Raw genomic sequence first — 24,412 nt, forward strand, 5'->3', positions numbered from 1 at the left:
GTTTGGTAAACGGCTCTTTATTTAACAAAACAAACTTCCAGGCGTGTGGCGGCGTGGACTTCCAGCCACGGAGGTGGAAGAGAGATCCATAGAATAGGATCGGGCGTGCGTAAAAGCCATGACCGAGCGCCATCCACCGTCCCCGGACAGCCACCCGTCCGAGCGCCGGCCACCGACTTCTATCCACGGAGGTGAAAGAGAGCTCCGTAGAGACCGGGTGTGCGTAAAAGCCATAATAGTTTTTCAAACCTTCTGTGTCACTTCAAATCCTTAAATCCTTCAAACTCTTCGTCCTCCGTGTCACTTAGAAACAAAGCCGCTAATGATGCCGGTAGTACGTGGGGCCCTTCGTCATCTTCGTCATCCCGTGATCAATCTTTGTCCTTTTTGTAAACAACCGCTGCGCCACGCCGCGCCGCGCTGCTGACGTCCCTTGAAATTCAAATTAAAGTAATCCCTTGCTACATCGCGGTTCCACTTTTTTTTTTTTTTTTTTGAACATTTTTGAGAAAATTCACATATAAGTCGCTCCTCATTATAAGTCGCCCCCCCACCCAAACTATGAAAAAAACGCGACTTATAGTCCGAAAATTACGGTACTATCACGTCTCCGCTCCTTGATTGCCAAGCGGAGTAGAATGCGTGTCTGCTTGTCACTCCCAATTCTAAAACATCTTGTGCGGATGCCCTCGCGCTGGGCAGCGGGGGCGCGACAGCTGGTCAGCATGGCAAGAGCACAGCGGAGCCGTTGCACGTTTACATTTTAAAATGACGAGCCGGTCAGCGAGCTCGCGTCGCGCAGGCATCTCGTAACACAGCGGGTCAGGCAAACGAGAATCAGGTGCCAGGCGTGCATGTCAAAACAGACAAAACTGTGAGGACTGACGATTAGAAATTCCATATTGGCGACGCGGGCCTCAGAGGTCTAGCGTGGGGGGCGCGCGATGCCATAGGCCAGCAGGGCGAGAGCAAAGACGTAACACAGCCGCGCACAAAAGAAAAATGCACCGCCGTGCAGAAACAGTCGAGACATTGGCAGTGAGCGTAATCGCGCTTGTAGAAAAAAAGCACTGTCGTCCAGGATTTGGGACAGCGGCACTAATGAGCACTAAGCGCGGGGCGTGCCTCTGAGCAATGTGTGGATGCCCTCGCGCTGGGCTGCCGGGGTGCGTCAGCCGGTCAGCAGCGCAAGAGCAAAGCGAAACCGATACACATTTACACTTTAAAATGTTTAAAAATACAATAAAGTGTTTGAAAATAAAATTATAAAAAAGTCTTGTGCGGATGCACTCGCGCTTGTCACGGATGGAATGGAGCAAGGCGACCAAGTGCAGCTTGGACCAGGGTTTATTGGAGGAACTCAAAAGACAGACTTGGCAAACTGACATGCCTTAACAAAACGATAACATGACTGACTGACTAACCGAAACAGACTTGAAAACGACAGGAACCAAAAAGACATGAAGCGTGACGACAACAACATTACGATATCAGGAACCAAAAAGACATCAAGACAACAATGATCCGACGGGGCGTGAGGGGCAGACAGGACTTATATACACGACAGGTAACAAGAGGCAGGTGAAAATAATCAAACTAATCATGGGCACACAGGAGGGGAGGGGCGAGCACACAGACAGAAACCATGACAACAGACACATAGTGGAACGGCTGGGGACGAGACGTGACAGGGCTGGGCCGCGGGGGCACGTCAGTCGGCCAGCACGCAAGAGCAGAGCGGAGCCGTGACACTTTAAAATGTTTTAAAAAGTGTCTAGAATACAATAACGTATTTAAAAATACAATAGAGTGTATAAAACTTAAATCATAATAGTCTTGCGCTGATGCGCTCGCGCTTGGCCGCGGGGGCGCGTCAGTCGGCTAGCACGCAAGAGCAGAGAGAAATATATTTACTCATTAATTTTCTTATTTATTGAAATTTTTCTGCAAGTCAGTTTGACTTTTTTTTACAATAGTGTTTAAAAATGCAAAAATTATTTAAAAAACAATGAAGTGTATAAAACTACAATAAAGGTTCGTAAAAGTCTTGTGTGGATGTTGTATATATTTACTCTTATTTATTATTATTATGTATTTCTTCCCCTATTTATTTAAATAAAGAATGTTTATGAAAATCAGTTTGACTTTAAAATGTTTACTTAAGTGTTTAAGAATACAAAAACATTTAAAAGTACAATATACAGTGTTTAAAAATACTATAATAAAATACAATAAAGGATATTTTATATAATATATACGTATATATATATATATATATACCATATTTATTCTAATTATCGCCCCAGACGATAATTAGAGAAGGTTTATGTCCAACGGGGGGGTGGGCGATTAATAGAGAACACTTTTTGTCCGATCGCCAAGGGGCACTGAAATGGGCGATAATATGTATATTTTCCTTATGTAGTATGCAATACCTGCATCTCACTGGTGTTCTTAACACTAGAACAGCGGCTGTTTCATGTTTCAAGGCTGCCACCATCGTACCTGTGCCGAAGAAACCTGCTCCGTCCTGCTTCAATGACTACCGCCCCGTGGCACTGACGGCCATCATCATGAAGTGCTTTGAGCGGCTTGTCATGGAGCACATCAGATCCATTCTCCCCCCCACCATAGACCCCTTCCAGTTTGCGTACCGAGCCAAACGGTCCTCTGAGGATGCCATCTGCTCTGCCCTCCACTCAGCCCTCACCCACCTGGAGAGAAGGGACTCGTATGTGAGATTGCTGTTTGTGGACTTCAGTTCTGCATTCAACACCATTGTACCACAAAGACTCATCTGCAAACTCGACAAGCTGGGCCTCAGTACCTACCTCTGCAACTGGCTACTGGACTTCCTCTGTCAGAGGCCTCAGGTGGTACGTGTTGGCGACAAAATCTCCGCCAGCATCACGCTGAGCACGGGGCCCCCCAAGGCTGCGTGCTCAGTCCGCTGCTCTTCACCCTGCTGACGCATGACTGCACTGCAACTTACAGTAGCAACCGCGTGCTGAAATATGCCGACGACACGACTCTGGTGGGTCTCATCACCGGGGGCGACGAGACTCAGTACAGGTCGGAGGTCGACCTTCTGGCCACGTGGTGCAGGGACAACAACCTCCTGCTGAACGTCAACAAGACCAAGGAGATTGTTGTTGACTTCCGGAAGGGTCACACCCAACACCTGCCACTGACCATCGACGGTGCTGTGGTGGAGAGAGTGAGCAGTGCACATCAGTGAGGACCTCTCCTAGTCCACCAACACCGCATCACTGGCGAAGAAAGCTCAGCGCCGCCTGTACTTCCTGCGGACACTTAGGCAAGTGCTCCTCCGGCCGTCATGACTACATTCTACCGTGGCACCATTGAGAGCGTCCTCTCCAGGTGCATCGCTGTTTGGGGTGGTAGCTGCACTGAATAGAACTTGAAGGCCCTGCAACGCATAGTGAACACGGCTGGTAAGATTATTGGTGCTTCACTCCCCTCCCTGTAGGACATTTACACCTCCCATCTCACCCGCAAGGCGACCACGATTGTGAGTGATGTGAGTCACCCTGCTCACTCTTTGTTTGATCTTCTGCCCTCTGGGAAGAGGTACAGGAGCCTGCGCTCCCGCACCACCAGATTCACCAACAGCTGTTGAGTCTGTTGGTGAAGATGGCGGCGCACGCAGTTGCAGTGGCTCAGTGCTCTCCCGATCTACGCGTTGTTTGTTTTTTGTTAGTGTTTGTACCCACTGTATGTCGATATTACACCACCTACAACCGGCAGGAGCTCCTCAGGATAGGGGTTTGCTGCGAGTTGAGTGTCACAGCGGAGTTTCACCGCTCGCAAAACATACCGGAGGATATCATCAGGCGCCCCGGCTCCCCTTGGATCACCATCCCCGCTGGGAGGAAGCGAAGGCAGCGCAGAGAGAGGAGGCAAAAACGAGGCTGCAGGGCCGGCGCGCTAACCAGGCTACGGAAGCGGCCGTTCAGACCACCGCTCCCTAGCCTGTTTCTTACCAACGCCAGGTCTCTTGCTAACAAGACGGATGAACTAAGGCTACAGATGTCTGCGAACCAGACCGCGAAGGACTGCTGCATGGTGCTGATCACCGAAACCTGGCTTCATCCACTCATACCGGACTCTGCTATCGAGCTAGCAGGCTACACCACACAGCGTCATGACAGGACTGAGAACTCCGGCAAGAGCAAGGGGGGGGGGGGCTCTGTATGTACGTCAATAACAACTGGTGTACTAATATGGTGACTGTAGACAGTCACTGCTGCCCGGACCTGGAGTATGTGACTATTAAATGCAGGCCCTTTTACCTCCCTCGTGAATTTACCGTAGTCATGACGACTGTTGTTTACATACCTCCGGAGGCTAATGCTAAGCTAGCTATTGGACTATTACATGGCAGTATTAGCAGCCAGCTGAGCAGATATCCTGACGCAGTCCACATCATGGCAGGGGACTTTAATCATGTAGACTTGAAAGCAGCACTCCCTAGTTTCCACCAGCATGTTAAGTGTGCCACTAGAGGAGTTAACACTCTGGACAAGGTCTACTCCAACATCAAGCTAGGCTACAGGGCAAAACAGCTACCTCACCTGGGCCAGTCTGACCACGTCACTGCTATTACTCCCGGCATATACCACCATCAGGAAATCAGCTCCTGTCATCACTAAAACTGTTAAAACCTGGCCTGATGACGCCTCTCAGCAGTTGCAGGACTGCTTCGACAGGACTAACTGGGACATCTTCGAACACCGGGACTTGAACGTGTTCACAGACAGTGTTCTGTGTTATATCAAGCACTGCACAGACACTGTCACAGTGGACAAACCTATACGGATTTACCCCAACCAGAAGCCCTGGATGACCCGGGAGGTCCTTCGGCTGCTGGAGGAGCGGGACACCGCTCTGTCCCTCAGGTCTGAGGACGGGGCTCTCTACACAGCACAGCCAGAGCCAACCTGAGGAGAGGCATCAGAGAGGCCCAGCTTGCCTATAAGAAGAGGATTGAGGATCACCTGGACAGCAACAACAGCAAGCAGGTGTGGCAGGGAGTCCAGCATCTCACCAACTACAGAACCACCATCGGAGCTGCTGAAGGGGACGCCTCACTGGCAGAGGTCCTTAATACCTTCTTTGCCCGGTTCGGGTCCGAGCCACCTGGAGCGGCCACATCACATCCCACAGTTCGCAGCAGCTTCACCCTCACAGTGAAGGAGCACGAGGTGAGGCGCACGCTGCGGACCATCAACTCGAGGAAGGCTGCGGGTCCTGACGGCGTCACTGGGCGTGTCCTGAAGGACTGCGCAGATCAGCTGGCTGGAGTCTTCACGAAGATTTTCAACCAGTCCCTTACTGAGTCCATCGTCCCATCCTGTTTAAAATCCTCCACTATAGTCCACCTGCCCAAGAAACGCCACATCACCAGCCTTAATGACTACCGGCCAGTCGCACTCACCCCGGTGGTGATGAAGTGCTTTGAAAAGCTGGTACGGGGTCACATCACATCACTCCTGTTCAGAGGTTTTGACCCCCACCAGTTTGCCTACAGGGCAAATAGATCGACAGAGGACGCAGTAGCTACAGCCCTCCACGCTGCACTGTCCCACCTGGAGCAGCCGGGAAGCTATGTGCGGATGCTCTTCGTGGACTTTAGCTCTGCTTTTAACACCATCCTCCCCCACAGACTGGTGGACATACTGGGGGGCCTGGGACTTCCACACAATACTTGCAGGTGGATTAAGAGCTTCCTGACGGGTCAGAGCCAGAGGGTGAGAGTGGGCCGTCATACATCCACACCTCTCAGTCTTGGTACCGGCTCCCCACAGGGCTGCGTACTGAGCCCACTGCTTTACACGCTCTACACACATACATGCACCCCCGCCCACCGCAGCAACACCATTGTGAAATTTGCGGATGACACCACCGTGGTGGGGCTCATCTCAAAGGGGGATGAGTCTGCCTACAGGGACGAAGTGGTGCAGCTATCGGAGTGGTGCGGTGAGAACAATCTGCTCCTAAACACGGCTAAAACCCGAGAACTGGTCATTGATTTTAGGAGGAAAAATAAAACGGACATTTCACCAGTCATCATCAACGGGGTCTGTGTGGAGAGGGTGTCCTCCTTCCGCTACCTGGGAGTCCACATCGAGGAGGACTTCACCTGGGGGCGTGAACACCTCTGAGCTGCTAAAAAAGGCCCAGCAGAGACTCTACTTCCTAAGGGTGCTGAGGAGGCACAGTATTACACAAAGACTGCTGGTGTCCTTCTATCGCTGCTCCATAGAAAGCACTTTAACGTACTGTATATGTGTTTGGTACTCCAGCTGCACTGCTGCTCAGAGGAAAAAGCTCCAAGGGGTCATCAACACAGCACAGAAGATCATTGGCTGCCCTCTCCCCACACTGGAAGACCTACACAGAACCCGCTGTCTCAAAAAAACACAGAACATTCTGAAGGACACTTCCCACCCTGGCCACTCCCTTTTCGAACTGTTGCCGTCAGGCAGACGCTATTAGGTCAAGGACTAGCAGATTCACCAACAGTTTTTACCCTACAGCGGTAGTCACATTAAATGCCGCTAAACGTAGTAAATGATTGTGACTGTGTATGTTCTTCTGTGGGGTTTTAGCTTGTATATTTTTTTTAATCTTTTATTCTATTTGTTGGAGCCAATTTAGTTTCCTTAGCTTAAATTCTTATTTTTGTTTAAGATTCGCATGCCTTGGGCCATGGACCTTTATTTGACAAAGCCTTTGGTCACCTGATCTGTCACCTGATCAGGGAAATAAATAGGCTGCTCCCACTTGGTAGTCAGTCTCAGTTAGACAAGGAAGGAAGACAGTAGTGACATAGTTTTGTACCGCTAAAAAGCCCGCTTCAAGCTACTTCAAGTCTGCTCCAAGCTTGTAGTTTTTGGAACTTGAACCTTGGAATTTAGAAACCAAACTTTAGTTTACTTCTTTGAACCCTTTATGTTGAAACCTTAGTTGATTTACAAACAATTTGGATTTGTACCTGTGTGCCACCTGTTTGCCTGCCTGCCATTCCCTCTCCCCCCTATCCTTGCTTGGCCTACCACCTTTGCCTGCCTGCCTGCCTGCCATTGCCTCTCTACCTCGGCCTGCATGCCTGCTTGCCTCCATTTTGGACATTCCACCTCCACCTTCAAAAGGGTATGAGCAACAGCTGTACACAGTGTTTTAAGATAAGCGTGTGACAAGAACTATACAACATCTAACCTTTGAAATTTAAACTGAACTGAAACTGACACTCACACTATTTATTTTTTTATCTCATGCGCTGATCGGTTGGCACTTTTTAAATTTCGTTGTACATGTGTGACAATGACAATAAAGATCTATCTATCTATCTATCTATCTATCTATCTATCTATCTATCTATCTATCTATCTATCTATCTATCTATCTATCTATCTATCTATCTATCTAGCTTCATACTCCAGGCTGTTAGGATCCTGAACTCTCTCCCCCCTTCTGCGTAGCGTCCTGTACTTTTGCGCTATATTCTGACTGTCTGCTGTATGCACACTTGCTCCATTTTTGCTCCTCTTATTTACTATGTTATTTGTTTATTTATTATTTATTCATCACTCTTATTTATTCATTGTTTGTGCCTTCTTGTTTTTACTTTTTGTGTTGTTTACTTGTATGTATATTGTGTACTATGTCTTGTCACCGTGGGATAGTGGGAACGTAATTTCAATCTCTTTGTGTGTCTTGGCATGTGAAGAAATTGACTATAAAGCAGACTTTGACTTTTGACTTTGTTTTGATCCACCTCTAACAGCGGGATGCGTCAATTCACGCTCCAACGATGCAACACGTTACCGTCGCACATATGTTGCGCACGTCATGTTATCGCGATCGTCTTGTTCGAGCGCACGCCCCGATAACGTAATTGTGTGAGGATATTGTAGCGGAGTGACGAGTGTAATTGTATCATAGTTTATGGAGAAAAACAATTTAAAAGGGACATTCGACGTGCTGTCAAATCAGTCATATTTAAATTTGCGCAATGACGTCGGCATGCGGTCGCGGAGGAAAACGTAAGTTTTGGGGGGAATTTTTAGCAGCATGGGTGATAATTAGAGGTACCAATGTTTTTTATTTATGTCATCGCTAACACACACTGGGCGATTATTAGAATATGGGTGATAATTAGAATAAATACGGTATATACGTATATACACACACACATACATAGTTTCATAGTAGCTATTTTTGTGTTACAAAATACTAATCTCAAATTCTTTATCCGTAAGACATTATAAAATGTTAAGAAACAATGGTGTGATTTTGCTTGGTTGAGGGCACGTTTAGTCTGCAACAACTTTACTGAAAGTAACGTTACGTGTGCAGGTTTACGTGACGAATATGTTGATGGTGTCATGAAACAGTTCTGCAAAATTAGAATACTAAATGAGAGCCGAGCGGAGAGTGCTATAATTGATGCGGCCATCGAATTAGCCAAACAAATATGCAAAATATACAGATACTTGTAAAATGTATTAGAATGGTGTTAGAATAACATAATGTAATCAAACTAATGATTACAGGAACAGTAAAGCGGGCCTAATATTGCCACTAATATGATAGGTCGAGAAAGCAACATTTGTTACCTTTGCCACTTAGGGCCTTAAAGTGGTCTTCAGTCTAGTGGGAGCCATTCTAAATTTTAATCAGTTGGTCTACGTCCATTATTGACACTTAGAAATAATATATCCCTTATAAATTAGATCAATAACAATACAACCTAAGCCTCGCAAAGACATATTTTGGGGGGCTGAATCCAGTAAGTACTAGTGCTCCAACTTCTTTTACCATTTTACTTACTGAAGAATTATCAAACATAAAAAAATATTTGTAGGGTTGACCTTAGGACCAGCACTGGAGTACTCAAGTTGCTGGGTGCTAAAGTACCAAACTGCAAGACGTGTAATCGTCATCAATGTGGATTACTTCATTGCCAATGCCCCAGAGTGTTTGGAAAACTGAGCATTTTTAATTCTTCCCTTGTTTTGTGTGCCCACCTGGAGAGCAGTCGACCACTGCTAATTATAAAAATGTATGCTTATCAGTGTAATACTGTAGTTTGACAACAACAACAAAATCTGCAAACATATTGGTGTTTCACTGGTGTATTTTTCCCCTTTTATCACCTTTTTTAATTTACAGAGCTATGTTACTACTGATACTTTACTCGGGCAACTGTGGTGTCTTTCCTCTTTTGGTTTTATCATAAACGCCAGAAATGCCCACACTTAAAAAGTGGGAAAACCGTGCATGCATCATTACCTTGTGAAAAAGAACTGGCAGACAGCCTTCCTTCCATCTTTTGGTCCTTTTTCTACAAATCAGTACAGGCTTTCTTACTTATCTGCAGTTTGATCTTTCACCTCCTGCTGGATATCTGAGGTTAAAGGTCATTGCCTCAGGGGAACGGTTGTACATTGATGTGTTACTAATAGGTAAAGCTAAAAATGTCGCCTTATGTATCCCATCAGTTCCTGCCTAAGGGCTCTCCACATGTGGGGGTAGTAGGGTGGGTGGCTATTAAAGGATAGACTTTTTGCCCTGAAACCTAAAAGAAACTGAGTATCACTTTCTTCTTGTATGTCTTAAATAGGAATCATTTTTAAATGTGGATTTGTAGATGCCAATTTTTATCCGCCTCCTGTTGAGCAGGCAATGCTTTGATGCTCGCTCTGTTGCTACCACTGGTCCAGTCAGTTCGAACTGAAGCACCATTAAGCTTCCCATGAGGCTTCTACATCCTCAGTTTTATACATCAAGTCTGTGCTAAAAATCCTTGGGTGCCAGCTCTCTGCCTCTGAAGTAAGGTACTTAAATAAAGGACCAGTTTTCTTTAAAGTATGCTGTTAATATTTGAGGGCTACATATGTCATTAATGGCTGCCTTAAATTCAAAGGGATTTGACCATTACAGCCTAGTCGACATGAGCAAGGTCGACTGCATATTAAATCAACACCATGACTGCTTAAGAAGTGGATGTGTTAGAATTGTAGGCTTCATCTTATTCTGTGTGATCCTGATATTTTTCAGAAATATGTCCCCACAGAAGCCATAGGAAAAGAAAAATGCCAACCACAAAGCAGGATTGATTGTTCATCTTGGATAACCTCAAGTCAGGAATATTGATTGTGAATTCAAGGGGACTTGCATGTACCATCAATAGCTGGAAAGCATCATGTGCCCATATAAAAGTTAAATACTGTGTATCTATATTATTAGTAGACTGTTTAATCACTGATTACACCATGAATATGGAATGCACGTAATAATTCTGGTTGTCTCAAGGGAATGTAAAGCAAAATTTTTACATCGTGATATACAATAAAAATTGAATGAGCAACAAACTGAACCAAATGTTTAAACATACTGCTGTATCCCTCTCCTGAAAGATGTGTCTTATGAATACAATATATCTCAAGCTTTTTGTAGGAACAGCTAAATCACTGCCCACACATAAGTTAAAATGTGAAACAAAGTAAATTTAAAAAAATATAATTTTTGACTTGACACAAAATAATAATCACACGCAACATTTCAAAACTTAATACATTTTCACTTTATATAGTCACTAGATTTCATGACAATGCCAGAAAATCTTTTACCAAATTTTGCTGGTCTGTCACAACCTGGGCACCCTTCAGTCCTCGTCCCTTCGTCCTCATTCATAAAACAATCGCTCCTTATGTCATTCCTCATTTTAAAAGGGCCTCTGTCCGTACATTGTCAGTGCGTGTATTTTTTTTTTTTAATCATAGTCCAAGAGATGAGAAACCCAATTTAGTTAAAATGGTGGAGTGCATGTATGAGAGTATCTATTATGAGATGAACCATGGGTCAGTTAGTAGGACTTCTAAGATTTGGAAGAGCGCGTGTGTGCGTGTGTGTGCGCGTGTGCATGTGTGCGTGTGTGTACTGTGTGTGCGTATGTGTTTTTTATATATATATATATATATATATATATATATATATTCAAGAGTTTTTATTCGCCATGTTTGAGCGTGCCAAACAAGGAATTTGACTTTGGTAAATCACACCCTCTGTTCAACATTTAGGTGACTAACAACACTCAGGACATGTGAAAAATGGCAAATATTCTCAAACATCCCCTGATCTTAAACTCCCAAAAGGGCAAGGAAAAACTCAAAACTCCAGCTAGGGGAAATGAGAAACCTTGAGAAGAGACCACAGATGGGAAGGTCCCTCTTCCAGGATGACCAGGCTGCAATGGATGCAGAGAGGACACATAGTACAAACAGTGTAGACAAATTCAAAATAGGTGTGGAGAGCAGGATGTTATTGCACAGTAATGACTCTGAGACTCTAAGAGTGGTGTGAGTTCATCAGAGCAACAGCCTGGGGGAAGAAGCTGTCTCTGTGTCTGCTGGTTTTGGCGTACCGAGCTCTATAACGCCGTCCGGAGGGGAGTAGTTCAAACAGACTGCAACCTGGGTGAGAAGGGTCTGTAGAGATGTTCCTTGCACGTTTCCTGGTCCTGGACAGGTACAAGTCTTGGATAGATGGGAGGTTGATTCCAATGATTTTTTCAGCAGTCCTGATTGTCCGTTGCAGTCTGTGCTTGTCTTGTTTGGAGGCCGATCCAAACCAGACAGCGATGGAGGTGCAGAGGACAGACTGGATGATGGCAGTGTAGAAGGTCTTCAGAAGCTCTCGCGGCAGGTTGAACTTCTTGAGCTGTCTCAGGAAGTACAGCCTCTGCTGGGCCTTCTTCCGGACAGAGTCTATGTGGCCAGTCCATTTCAGGTCCCGAGAGATTGTGGTTCCCAGGAACTTGGAGGTGTCTGTGGAGAGAATAGTATTACTGCGGATAGTGAGGGGTAAAAGTGGTGAAGGGTCTCGCTTGAAATCCACTGTCATCTCCACGGTCTTGAGCGAGTTCAGCTCCAGGTGGTTTTGGCTGCACCAGTGGACCAGCCGCTCCACCTCCTGTCTGTACGCAGTCTCATCACCGTCCTGGATCAGTCCGATGAGAGTGGTGTCGTCTGCATACTTCAGGAGCTTCACAGGAGAGTCACCTGAGGAGAAATCATTGGTGTAGAGAGAGAAGAGCAGTGGGGAGAGGACGCACCCCTGAGGGGCTCCAGTATTGGTGGTCCGGGTGTCAGATGTGATGCCCCCCAGCCTCACACGCTGTCTCCTGTTGGTCAGGAAGCTGGTGATCCACTGACAGGTGGAGGCAGGCACCGCAAGCTGGATGAGCTTCTGTTGGAGGATGTCAGGAGCGATGGTGTTGAACGCCGAGCTGAAGTCCACGAACAGGATCCTGGCGTACGTTCCTGGGGTGTCCAGGTGGTGCAGGATGTAGTGCAGTCCCATGTTGACCGCATCATCCACTGACCTGTTTGCCCGGTAGGCAAACTGGAGGGGGTCAAGCAGGGGGCCCGTGACATCCTTCAGGTGGTTCAGCACTAACCTCTCGAAAGATTTCATGACCACAGATGTCAGTGCGACAGGTCTATAGTCATTTAAACCTGTGATGGCGGGCTTCTTGGCCACTGGAACGATGGTGGAGCTCTTGAAGCATGAGGGCACCTCACACAGCTCCAGAGAACGGTTGAAGATCCGTGCAAAGGTGGGCGCCAGCTGCTCAGCGCAGACTTTCAAGCAGGAAGGTGACACGCCGTCTGGGCCCGGTGCCTTCCTGGTCTTTTGTCTCCGGAACATCTGGCGCACTTCCTCCTCGCGGATCTGGAGTGCGGGCGCGGCCTCTGCAAGAGAGAGAGTGGGTGACAACGATGATAGAGGTGTGGACAGAGCAGTTGTGGGGAGAGGTGAGTATGTAGATTGTGCTGCAGGAAGTCCCGTTGTGTGGGTGGACCGATCAAACCTGCAGTAGAACCTGTTTAGCTGGTTAGCAAGCCTTGGGCTCTCCACAGGACGGGGGGTTCGTTTCTTGTAGCCCGTGATGCTCTGCAGACCTTTCCACACTGTTGAGGGATCAGGATTGGCAGAGAGGTGTCTCTTCAGGTTCTCCCCGTAACACCTCCTGGCTTTCCTGACCTCTCGGTTCAGTGTGTTTCTGGTCTGCTTGAACAGGTCGCGGTCGCCGCTCCTGTAGGCCTCCTCCTTGACTTTGCGCAGCCTCCTGAGGTTCGGTGTAAACCAAGGTTTGTCGTTGTTGTACGTGCAGAAGGTCTTAGTCTGCACACACAGATCCTCACAAAAACTGATGTATGATGTGACAGTGTCAGTGAGTTCATGCAAGTCTGAAGTTGCAGCTTCGAAAACTCCCCAATCGGTGCAGTCAAAGCAGGCTTGGAGGTCCTGCCTTGACTCCACTGTCCACTTCCTCACAGTCCTCACCACAGGCTTAGAAGTTTTTAGTTTCTGCCTGTAGGCCGGGATCAGATGAACTAGACAGTGGTCCGAGAGTCCTAAAGCTGCACGAGCAGCAGAGTGGTATGCATCCTTGATCACGGTGTAGCAGTGGTCCAGAGTCTGTGCCCCTCTGGTGGGACACGTTACGTGCTGTCTGTATCTGGGGAGTTCGTGTGCGAGGTTCGCCCTGTTAAGATCACCCAGAACAATGATTAGTGAATTTGGTAGAAGTTTCTCCATGTCTGTTACCTGGTCGGCCAGCATCTGCGTGGCTTCACTCGCACGTGCGTGTGGTGGAATGTAAACAGCCGCCATGACGGTCGAGGAGAACTCCCGTGGTGAATAGAACGGCCGGCAGTTTATGAAAAGTGTTTCTAGGAGAGGGCTGCAAAACTCTTTCAACACCGTGACATCAGTACACCAACGTTCATTAATGTAGAAACAGAGACCACCTCCCTTTGATTTTCCGGAGAGCTCCGCGCTGCGATCTGCACGAGTTAGCCGGAACCCCGCTAGCTCCACGGCGTGGTGGGGGGTTCGTTCGCTGAGCCACGTTTCCACAAAGCACAGCGCGGCGGATCTGCTGAAGTCCGTGTTCCTTGAAGTGAGGAGCAGCAGTTCATCCATCTTGTTCGCCAGGGAGCGGACATTCGCCAGATGAATTGACGGTAGGGCAGAACGGAACCCTCTCTGCCTCAGCCTTACGAGTGCTCCGGCTCGTTTTCCGCGCCGCCGTCGTCGCGCTAGCTTGTATAGCACCGCCGCTCCGGCTAGAATCTCCGACAAACAGTCTGAATCGGAGAGAACAGGAGAGAAAATACCAGAAGAAGACTGTCCGATGTTTAACAGCGCTTCTCTGGTAAAAGTGATCCGGGATGGACAGCAGAGGACACAGAAACACACAAAATAAGACAAAGAAACAGAGTGACTCACCGTGGCTGCCATCCGCGGCGCCATCATGACGTGTATATATATATATATATATATATATATATATATATATACCGTATTTATTCGAATTATCGCCCATATTCTAATAATCGCCCAGTGTGTGTTAGTGATGACATAAATAAAAAACATTGATCCCTCTAATTATCGCCCATGCTGCTAAAAATTCCCCCCAAAACGTACGTTTTCCTCCGCGACCGCACGCCGACGTCATTGCGCAAATTTAAATATGACTGATTTGACAGCACGTCGAATGTCCCTTTTAAATTGTTTTTCTCCATAAAGTATGATACAATTACACTCGTCACTCCGCTACAATATCCTCACACAATTACGTTATCGGGGCGTGCGCTCGAACAAGACGATCGCGATAACATGACGTGTGCAACATGTGATGTGCGACGGAAACGTGTCGCATCGACGGAGCGTCAGTTGACGCACCCCGCTGTTAGAGGTAGATCAAAACAGCCGCTGTTGCAGTGTTACGAACACCAGTGAGGTGCACGTATTGCATACTACATAAGGAAAATATACATATTATCGCCCATTTCAGTGCCCCTTGGCGATCGGACATAACGTGTTCTCTATTAATCGCCCACCCCCCTGTTGGACATACGGTACTCTTATTTATTCATTGTATGTGCCTTCTTATTTTTACTTTTTGCATTGTTTACTTGATTGTTTTGTTTGTCTGTGGACCAATTGGGTGTAATATGTCTTGTCTACACCGTGGGATAGTAGGAAACGCAATTTCGATCTCTTTGTATGTCTTGACGTGAAGAAATTGACAATAAAGCAGACTTTGACTTTGACTACTAGTATGCTTCTTCATAATATTCTAATATTTTGTGATAGGATATTTGAGTTTTCTTAAGCTGTATGCCATAATCAGCAATATTAAAATAATAAAAGACTTGCAATATTTCAGTTGATTTGTAATGAATCCAGAATGTATGACATTTTTGGTTTTTTAATTCCATTACAGAAAATAAAGAACTTTATCACAATATTCTAATTTTCTGAGACAGTCCTGTGTATATATATATATATATATGACGTATATATATATATATATATATATATATATATATATATATATATATATATATATGTATATACCGTATTTATTCGAATTATCGCCCATATTCTAATAATGCAGAATTATTAGTTTCGGGCCAGCTGACCTTCAGACCCAGCTTGTTGGCTTCCTCTTGGTAGATTTCTAAGGCTTCTTTCAACTGATCAGGGGTGGAGCAAAATAGCATGGTGTCATCTGCGTATTCCAGATCAGTGAGGCTATAACTGCCTAGTTTAACCCCTGGAATACATATCCGTTCCATCAAATGGTTGATGATAGTTAAAAAGGTCTGGTGCAGCTACACATCCCTGTCTCACACCGCTGTTGATTGAGAACCAGGTGGAGTTGGTACCATTGACACGCACACAGCTTTCGGCATCACTGTAGCGCTTTTGAAAGAGGGTGGTAATTTTTCTTGGTGCTCCGAGGATGGTGAGAACCTTCCAGTGGGAGGTGTGGTCCACAGTGTCAAAAGCCGCCTTGAGATCAAGAAAGGCAATATAGAGATGTCTGTCTTGGCGGAACTCGTGTACCTTCTCTATGATGAGGCGGAGGGCAGAAATTTGGTCTGTTGCGGAGCGGTTTGGCATGAAGCCCGCCTGTTGGGGGCGTCTTTTGCTTCTAATGGCCGGGAGGGCCCGGGTGAGAAGTATGCGGGTGAAGATCTTTCCAGGGATAGAGAGAAGTGTAATGCCTCTGTAATTGTTACAGACCATTTTATCACCTGCGTGAAGCTGGCCCCCCACCCCACGCAAAATTTAATGAAAATAGTCTGTTTCTTTTGTGCTTCGTTAGTGCTGGTTTGTGCAGCAAAAATTTCGTTTGTGCTGCTATGGTTTTTTAGTTATGAAAGATTATTTTATAGGTCATCCAGAGTTCACCCAGCCCCCCATCTGCTCCACATGAACCCAAAATGGTACCGTTCGTTTGTGCTTCGTTTGTGCTGGTTTGTGCTGCAAAAAATTTCATTTGTGCTGCTTCCGTTTCGTAGATATTACACATTTATTTTATAGCGATGACGTCACCCAGCCCCCCATTTTACTCCAAATGGACCCAAAATGGTACCGTTCGTTCGTGCTTCGTTTGTGCTGGTTTGTGCAGGAAAAATTTTCATTTGTGCTGCTACGGTTTCGTAGATATTACACATTTATTTTATAGCGATGACGTCACGTAGCCCCGCCCCCCTATTGACTTCCAAATGGACCAAAAATAGTGCAGTTCGTTTGTGCTTCGTTTGTGCTGCAAAAAGTTTCGTTTGTGCTGCTACGGTTTTGCAGATATTACACATTTAATTTATAGCGATGACGTCACTGTATTTCATCGCGAATTTCAAGCCCCTGGAATGCTCCTGATGCAGGACGAATACAAGGTATATATATATATATATATACATACACGTATGTACACGTATGTATCTATAAATTATAATATATATATATATATACTATATATATATATATGTTGTTGGATTTTGTCCACAATTTAGGGAGCGCGCTATCTGCGCCTCACGGCAAAAGCCATTGCCAATCACCTGTTATCCAATTTACTCACTGCATGCTCGTTTGATTTCTTCAGATTTAGGAAAATGCTAAGACACTGAAGCAGAAATTAGACTTACACAGGTTGGTTGAGTTCAATCACAATTCTTGTTAAGAAAGCTCTGTTTTCAGGAAAGTACAATACAGCGCTGGGCCTTTCAAGAGCAGAAAGTCTCCATTCAGAAAAGGCAACGTTCAAGGTTCTTTGGTCAGCTTATATTCAGTTGCACATGCCGGTGTGGGCCGAGTTTGATGGGTGATGAGTCTTTGGGGTGGGGCAAGTTCGCAGGAGATTTTGATTCCATGGGAGTGGGTGCTGATTATGGGCGATACGGTGTGTGTGTGGGGGCTGTTGTCTTCCATCCCGTCGTTCGGCCTTGGCGATCATCTTTGGCCGAGTCCTTGGGTGGGGGCTGTTGTCTTCCATCCCGTCTTTCGGCCTTGGCGATCATCTTTGGCCGAGTCCTTGGCTGACTCCCTCTGGCACCTGCTGGTTTTTATCTCCAAGTGACCTTCCTGTAAACATTCTCCTCCATCTTGCACATACACTGTCTCACCTCATTCTTTCATCATTCTTCAAGTTTGTCATTTTGTACGAAATTATGTGAGCTTTTTGGCTGTGACATCATTAATCTATTAATGTTCCCTGACTATGCAAAGTTTGTTCTTTTGATACTCCATGTCTTTGCTTACGTCATTATATTCTTAGTTTAATCATGCTTCCAACCATATATTTCTTTGTTAGGCAAAATATTTCCCTCTGTCCAGAACGTTCAGTAGTAATCGAAAACTGGCGTCTAGCATTAGTCAAAACATAAGATACAATCAAGTACTGAACATTTTTAGACTACTTTGGCAGTGTCCGTGATTTAGAAAAACATCAGGCATGCATTAAACAGTTCCTTAAGGGTCATTAAGCTATTCAGGCAATATATCAAAAAACATTTGTTATTTCAAAGTGCTCAGAAATATAAATCAGATCATAAAGTTATAAAAACCTTTGTCATTACCACCTATCAAAAATGTCTAGTTATGTCTGCTTTATTGATTTGGTGTGTAGGTATAATTATATGCTTAAAATATTTCTTTATTGCTTTAATATGTGAATATACTTTTCTGCTTATGTACTTTATTCAATGAGGTTTGAGCATATGTTTTTGTAGCTAGGCAGGACTTTTGTATTTCGACCCCATTCCTTCAATATATTAAATTATGCTAGGGACAGGATCGATTAGCACACAGGTGACAAAATTAAGTCACACAAAGCATCTGTATGCCCACATATTACATTAGCTGCCGTGCCTGTCAACCAAGATGGTTCTAGAACAGGGGTGGGCAAACTTTTTGACTTGCGGGCCGAATTGGGTTCTAAATTTTGACCGGGGGGCCGAACAGGAGCAGATGGATGTAGTGTTTGTGTGAAGTAATATAAATGACATGTAAAGGTCATTGCATAAAAGGTTTTTACTTTTAGTAGATACTAAAGCATGGATATTAAAAAAAAGCTTTTGAAAACAAATGCATTTATTAACAGCATTAAAAAAATATTTCATCAAAAAACTACTATCAGTGATTCTTATTAAATACGACACTGTTATGATGAATAATATTTTCCATCACTTCAGCGCCTGCAGGTCAGATTTATGAAATATGTTTATCTAATGAGGCGAAATCACATCCAACGGCAAACATTCTGACCAAATACATCATCTTGAAGAATCAGTGAAAGAATACATCTAAATAAAGTAATAAAGAAATCAATAGTATTGTTGGTTTCCCTTTTTGGCTAGTGCATCATAGTCTGGAGTAAAATTTGTTGTGGTAATTTTTAGGATAGAGCCGAGGTGTCGGTCGTTAACCTAGATCTGTGACGGGCTTTGTTGACGTATCATGTGGCTGAACGTCTTCTCACACACGTAGGTCGAGCCAAATTGTCCACTCTTTTTTAACATTCGGCACTCACTGTCCACCTTTCTTTTCTTCGGGCCACTCATTTTAATGGAAGGATTCCAGGGGAAGGTTTGTGGGTGGCATTAGCGTAAAACTGTATCTGAAAACTCAGCGCACGAATTACGAGAATATTGACGTCACAGCCTACACTCGAAATTCCGCACTGATAGATGAAATTACTACGTACTACTGAGTACACACGCACTTGTGAGTGTGCACCGAGCTTTCTGACACGGCTCCCGGGAGTAAATGCGCGGGCGGGCGCTTCCCCATCTACTGGGGAAACATAGTAATTGCAGGGAAAATGACCCAAAAAAAATTAATAATACAATTTATTCAGGTTTGGCGGGCCGGATTAAACGGCCCCGTGGGCCGGATGTGGCCCGCGGGCCGTAGTTTGCCCCACCCCCGTTCTAGAAGCTCCCCCACTTCAGGCACAAAGCTCTGAAAAGTTGTAATATATACAGTAATCCCTCGCTACTTTGCGCTTCACCTATCGCAGATTTCTTTTAACAAATATTGCTGATAGATTCGGTGCATCGCGGATTTTTATTTATTTATTTATCTTTAGTCAAAATATTCCACAGGCCCATATAACGATATATAAATTAGATATCAAATAACTATTATATAAGCAATATTATTGTCAAACCATCTGTGCACTCTAAATCATTAAATCCATCGATCAAATTCCTCGTCGTTTGTCAACAACGCCGCGCTTGTGCCCTGACCTCAGCCTTGTCGTTATTCCACAGATCTAGTATATAACTATATTGTAGCATTAACAAAGTACAAGGAAAGACGTGGGTTTGGTAAACGGCTCTTTATTTACAAAACAAACTTCCAGGCGTGTGGCGGCGTGGACTTCCAGCCACGGAGGTGGAAGAGAGATCCATAGAATAGGATCGGGCGTGCGTAAAAGCCATGACCGAGCGCCATCCACCGTCCCCGGACAGCCACCCGTCCGAGCGCCGGCCACCGACTTCTATCCACGGAGGTGAAAGAGAGCTCCGTAGAGACCGGGTGTGCGTAAAAGCCATAATAGTTTTTCAAACCTTCTGTGTCACTTCAAATCCTTAAATCCTTCAAACTCTTCGTCCTCCGTGTCACTTAGAAACAAAGCCGCTAATGATGCCGGTAGTACGTGGGGCCCTTCGTCATCTTCGTCATCCCGTGATCAATCTTTGTCCTTTTTGTAAACAACCGCTGCGCCACGCCGCGCCGCGCTGCTGACGTCCCTTGAAATTCAAATTAAAGTAATCCCTTGCTACATCGCGGTTCCACTTTTTTTTTTTTTTTTTTGAACATTTTTGAGAAAATTCACATATAAGTCGCTCCTCATTATAAGTCGCCCCCCCACCCAAACTATGAAAAAAAACGCGACTTATAGTCCGAAAATTACGGTACTATCACGTCTCCGCTCCTTGATTGCCAAGCGGAGTAGAATGCGTGTCTGCTTGTCACTCCAATTCTAAAACATCTTGTGCGGATGCCCTCGCGCTGGGCAGCGGGGGGCGCGACAGCTGGTCAGCATGGCAAGAGCACAGCGGAGCCGTTGCACGTTACATTTTAAAATGACGAGCCGGTCAGCGAGCTCGCGTCGCGCAGGCATCTCGTAACACAGCGGGTCAGGCAAACGAGAATCAGGGTGCCAGGCGTGCATGTCAAACAGACAAAACTGTGAGGACTGACGATTAGAAATTCCATATTGGCGACGCGGGCCTCAGAGGTCTAGCGTGGGGGGCGCGCGATGCCATAGGCCAGCAGGGCGAGAGCAAAGACGTAACACAGCCGCGCACAAAAGAAAAATGCACCGCCGTGCAGAAACAGTCGAGACATTGGCAGTGAGCGTAATCGCGCTTGTAGAAAAAAAGCACTGTCGTCCAGGATTTGGGACAGCGGCACTAATGAGCACTAAGCGCGGGGCGTGCCTCTGAGCAATGTGTGGATGCCCTCGCGCTGGGCTGCGGGGTGCGTCAGCCGGTCAGCAGCGCAAGAGCAAAGCGAAACCGATACACATTTACACTTTAAATGTTTAAAAATACAATAAAGTGTTTGAAAATAAATTATAAAAAAGTCTTGTGCGGATGCACTCGCGCTTGTCACGGATGGAATGGAGCAGGCGACCAAGTGCAGCTTGGACCAGGGTTTATTGGAGGAACTCAAAAGACAGACTTGGCAAACTGACATGCCTTAACAAAACGATAACATGACTGACTGACTAACCGAAACAGACTTGAAAACGACAGGAACCAAAAAGACATGAAGCGTGACGACAACAACATTACGATATCAGGAACCAAAAAGACATCAAGACAACAATGATCCGACGGGGCGTGAGGGGCAGACAGGACTTATATACACGACAGGTAACAAGAGGCAGGTGAAATAATCAAACTAATCATGGGCACACAGGAGGGGAGGGCGAGCACACAGACAGAAACCATGACAACAGACACAGAGTGGAACGGCTGGGGACGAGACGTGACAGGGCTGGGCCGCGGGGGCACGTCAGTCGGCCAGCACGCAAGAGCAGAGCGGAGCCGTGACACTTTAAAATGTTTTAAAAAGTGTCTAGAATACAATAACGTATTTAAAAATACAATAGAGTGTATAAAACTTAAATCATAATAGTCTTGCGCTGATGCGCTCGCGCTTGGCCGCGGGGGCGCGTCAGTCGGCTAGCACGCAAGAGCAGAGAGAAATATATTTACTCATTAATTTTCTTATTTATTGAAATTTTTCTGCAAGTCAGTTTGACTTTTTTTTACAATAGTGTTTAAAAATGCAAAAATTATTTAAAAAACAATGAAGTGTATAAAACTACAATAAAGGTTCGTAAAAGTCTTGTGTGGATGTTGTATATATTTACTCTTATTTATTATTATTAATGTATTCTTCCCCTATTTATTTAAATAAAGAATGTTTATGAAAATCAGTTTGACTTTAAAATGTTTACTTAAGTGTTTAAGAATACAAAACATTTAAAAGTACACATATACAGTGTTTAAAAATACTATAATAAAATACAATAAAGGATATTTTATATAATATATACGTATATATATATATATATATACCATATTTATTCTAATTATCGCCCCAGACGATAATTAGAGAAGGTTTATGTCCAACGGTGGGGTGGGCGATTAATAGAGAACACTTTTGTCCGATCGCCAAGGGGCACTGAATGGGCGATAATATGTATATTTTCCTTATGTAGTATGCAATACCTGCATCTCACTGGTGTTCTTAACACTAGAACAGCGGCTGTTCATGTTCAAGGCTGCCACCATCGTACCTGTGCCGAAGAAACCTGCTCCGTCCTGCTTCAATGACTACCGCCCGTGGCACTGACGGCCATCATCATGAAGTGCTTTGAGCGGCTTGTCATGGAGCACATCAGATCCATTCTCCCCCCCACCATAGACCCCTTCCAGTTTGCGTACCGAGCCAAACGGTCCTCTGAGGATGCCATCTGCTCTGCCCTCCACTCAGCCCTCACCCACCTGGAGAGAAGGGACTCGTATGTGAGATTGCTGTTTGTGGACTTCAGTTCTGCATTCAACACCATTGTACCACAAAGACTCATCTGCAAACTCGACAAGCTGGGCCTCAGTACCTACCTCTGCAACTGGCTACTGGACTTCCTCTGTCAGAGGCCTCAGGTGGTACGTGTTGGCGACAAATCTCCGCCAGCATCACGCTGAGCACGGGGGCCCCCCCAAGGCTGCGTGCTCAGTCCGCTGCTCTTCACCCTGCTGACGCAATGACTGCACTGCAACTTACAGTAGCAACCGCGTGCTGAAATATGCCGACGACACGACTCTGGTGGGTCTCATCACCGGGGGCGACGAGACTCAGTACAGGTCGGAGGTCGACCTTCTGGCCCACGTGGTGCAGGGACAACAACCTCCTGCTGACGTCAACAAGACCAAGGAGATTGTTGTTGACTTCCGGAAGGGTCACACCCAACACCTGCCACTGACCATCGACGGTGCTGTGGTGGAGAGAGTGAGCAGTGCACATCAGTGAGGACCTCTCCTAGTCCACCAACACCGCATCACTGGCGAAGAAAGCTCAGCGCCGCCTGTACTTCCTGCGGACACTTAGGCAAGTGCTCCTCCGGCCGTCATGACTACATTCTACCGTGGCACCATTGAGAGCGTCCTCTCCAGGTGCATCGCTGTTTGGGGTGGTAGCTGCACTGAATAGAACTTGAAGGCCCTGCAACGCATAGTGAACACGGCTGGTAAGATTATTGGTGCTTCACCTCCCCTCCCTGTAGGACATTTACACCTCCCATCTCACCCGCAAGGCGACCACGATTGTGAGTGATGTGAGTCACCCTGCTCACTCTTTGTTTGATCTTCTGCCCTCTGGGAAGAGGTACAGGAGCCTGCGCTCCCGCACCACCAGATTCACCAACAGCTGTTGAGTCTGTTGGTGAAGATGGCGGCGCACGCAGTTGCAGTGGCTCAGTGCTCTCCCGATCTACGCGTTGTTTGTTTTTGTTAGTGTTTGTACCCACTGTATGTCGATATTACACCACCTACAACCGGCAGGAGCTCCTCAGGATAGGGGTTTGCTGCGAGTTGAGTGTCACAGCGGAGTTTCACCGCTCGCAAAACATACCGGAGGATATCATCAGGCGCCCCGGCTCCCCTTGGATCACCATCCCCGCTGGGAGGAAGCGAAGGCAGCGCAGAGAGAGGAGGCAAAAACGAGGCTGCAGGGCCGGCGCGCTAACCAGGCTACGGAAGCGGCCGTTCAGACCACCGCTCCCTAGCCTGTTTCTTACCAACGCCAGGTCTCTTGCTAACAAGACGGATGAACTAAGGCTACAGATGTCTGCGAACCAGACCGCGAAGGACTGCTGCATGGTGCTGATCACCGAAACCTGGCTTCAATCCACTCATACCGGACTCTGCTATCGAGCTAGCAGGCTACACCACACAGCGTCATGACAGGACTGAGAACTCCGGCAAGAGCAAGGGGGGGGGGGGCTCTGTATGTACGTCAATAACAACTGGTGTACTAATATGGTGACTGTAGACAGTCACTGCTGCCCGGACCTGGAGTATGTGACTATTAAATGCAGGCCCTTTTACCTCCCTCGTGAATTTACCGTAGTCATGACGACTGTTGTTTACATACCTCCGGAGGCTAATGCTAAGCTAGCTATTGGACTATTACATGGCAGTATTAGCAGCCAGCTGAGCAGATATCCTGACGCAGTCCACATCATGGCAGGGGACTTTAATCATGTAGACTTGAAAGCAGCACTCCCTAGTTTCCACCAGCATGTTAAGTGTGCCACTAGAGGAGTTAACACTCTGGACAAGGTCTACTCCAACATCAAGCTAGGCTACAGGGCAAAACAGCTACCTCACCTGGGCCAGTCTGACCACGTCACTGCTATTACTCCCGGCATATACCACCATCAGGAAATCAGCTCCTGTCATCACTAAAACTGTTAAAACCTGGCCTGATGACGCCTCTCAGC

At 46.2% G+C, this 24,412-nt stretch overlaps 2 long non-coding RNA genes across 2 annotated transcripts in view; one reads left to right on the top strand and one right to left on the bottom strand.

The window, feature by feature from the left end:
• The window catches only part of LOC119129589, a 22,026-nt gene extending 21,142 nt beyond the window's left edge, over positions 1–884 (bottom strand). Inside the window, exon 1 of the long non-coding RNA XR_005099284.1 lies at positions 673–884. This is a non-coding gene — a long non-coding RNA (uncharacterized LOC119129589). The remainder of the gene's footprint in view (positions 1–672) is intronic.
• Positions 885–14,432: 13,548 nt separating this feature from the next.
• LOC119129552 lies at positions 14,433–23,763 on the top strand. Its single transcript, XR_005099249.1, has 4 exons — positions 14,433–14,443; positions 15,369–15,374; positions 20,459–20,460; positions 23,681–23,763. It is a non-coding gene; the product is annotated as an uncharacterized LOC119129552 (long non-coding RNA).
• Positions 23,764–24,412: the final 649 nt, after the last annotated feature.

Source organism: Syngnathus acus, chromosome 10, assembly GCF_901709675.1.
Source record: "Syngnathus acus chromosome 10, fSynAcu1.2, whole genome shotgun sequence".
In the NCBI taxonomy this organism is placed as follows: Eukaryota; Metazoa; Chordata; class Actinopteri; order Syngnathiformes; family Syngnathidae; genus Syngnathus; species Syngnathus acus.